This window comes from Haplochromis burtoni, unplaced genomic scaffold (genome assembly GCF_018398535.1).
Source record: "Haplochromis burtoni strain Fernald_Lab_line unplaced genomic scaffold, NCSU_Asbu1 Contig_59, whole genome shotgun sequence".
NCBI classification, from domain to species: domain Eukaryota; kingdom Metazoa; phylum Chordata; class Actinopteri; order Cichliformes; family Cichlidae; genus Haplochromis; species Haplochromis burtoni.
The window spans coordinates 841,498-843,658 of NW_024582420.1; positions in this window are offsets into that span (position 1 = coordinate 841,498).

The following is a 2,161-nucleotide window of genomic DNA, read 5'->3' on the forward strand; positions in this document are numbered from 1 at the left end:
CCCCCCGCTTCTTAGAAAATCTTTTGCACTTATTGTAAGTTTTACTGGATATAGAGTTGCATTACACATCATGGTGTTTTGTATGTGTACAGAGGTTCCAGTGCCTATGAGAATCTTTTTGAAGTTGTGAGTCAGAGTAATGGGCAATTAAATAACTGTTCTTGTATGTGAAATTCACCAGGATTACGTATGAGAAAAAGAGATTTTTTTTCCTTTTTAAAAAAACTGTTGATACATTCATTTAATGCTAGTGCAAAACACATATACAGATTCAGACATATGTAAACAAGTTAAGAACTATTATCATTGAGTGTGAAAAAAGCTGTCTTTTATCCAATAAAGTAGTGATCCAGGAGAAATAGAAGAGAAATTTCAACAGAAAATAACCTGCAAAGAATTATTTTTCAGTAACTTTAACACAGCTTTCTGTTTAAATGCTTCCCTATGATTCTAACGGTTAATAGCTGTAAATGAAGTTGTGTGAAATAGTGCGAAGGTGCTTTTATGTTGCTGCCCATCTGGGAGCTAATGATTAATTGATTACATTTTTCATTTTACTCCTGTCACTGTAAGTGCGTTTCATGCCTCTTTATCACTCTTGGCTGCATCTTTGAGATTCATTCAGTCCTCAGTTTAAAAGGCTTATGTAACAGATCTCATTCAAGTTTGTGCTTTTGGTTTGGGAATACAAGCTGTTCTTCAGACAGCTGATTGTCCTGTCTTAGATCTTCTGTGCTTAATCACAAATGATTTAAACTATTTATTCACTGGTGTTATACAGTAGTATTATATGTGTGAATTTCAATAAACAGCTCTCTGGTAAAATCTGCAGTTGCTTAGTTGATGTTTAATGTTTAAATGATTAATAAAATTGAACTCAGGTCAAAAAGAGATGTGCTGATCTGTGTATGCATCCCTAGTGAATCCCAGAGATGACCAGCAGCTTACATAACAATTAACAGTCATTGCATTAGTAAAATAATCAGTGCACAAAGACTATCACACCAGATTACCCTGGAAAGCTGAACCAAAAGGTGGTATTTGAGACCTTTGCATGATTACTGCTAAACCTCTTGCAAATTTTGTATGTATGATTTTATAAGTTCAATATAAAAAAAAGAAATTAACTACCTCCCAGCTTTAGTACTTCCCACACACGTTCATCCACATTTTCCCTGGCTGAGGCTCAGGAGGTGGAGCAGATTGTCCACTAAAGGTTGGGTGTTCAGTGGCTGGCTGCTCCAGTCTACATGCCAAAGTATCGTGGGTCAAAACATTGACCCCCAGGTTGCTTCTGATGCGTTCGTCAGAGTGTGAATTGTGAAGTGCTATATAAGAAGCAGTCCACTTACTATTTACAAACACACTCCCGCATTTAGTTTGTTGGGATCTACTCATCTCAACAGCATCCCAACCCTTGGAAACAGAACTCTCGAGTCTTTTTTGGACACCAGTTTAAAAAACAGTCGGCTCAATCACACAGAAAAACACAAATATTATCACAAGTGTGTAAAACGGTGTGACCACAGACCACAAGACTCAAGAAATTCATCTCATACCAATTCAAAACTACAGCAACCTCAAGGCATTTTATATTGTAAAGTAAAGATCCTACAATATTAGATGAAAAACCAACAACAAGCCTATAATTAGGACTAGGCAACAGTGGGGAGGAAGAACTCCCTTTCAACAGGAAGAAACATCCAGGATAACCAGGCTCAGGGAGGGAAAAGAGAAAAGGAAAAAAGGAGATGATAGGGAGACACAGATAAAACAAACTATGAAAGAGAAAACATGAGCTTTAGGAAAAAGTAAAATTTTAAGCCTAATCTCTCTCCCAAATCCAAACTGAGAGCTGGAGTGAGGCCTGATACCTGAAGGCTCTGCCTCTCATCCTACTTTTAGAAACTCAAAGAAAGAACAAAGAGGAGACTGTCCAAAGCCAAATGATCACTAAAACTTAACCCCTGGTCGAACCTGGGACCATTTCGTGGCCTTTGCGTTTTACGTTTCCACGCCATTTCCACTGTGTTTAATGGAGTATAGCCAAATTTTCTAACATGAATTTTTTTCCCATTTTATTTTGAAATTCAGTCGGAGTTTTTAAAATGAGCTTAAATGGCTGAATAAAAGGCATACATCCACTATCGAACCTCGTGGC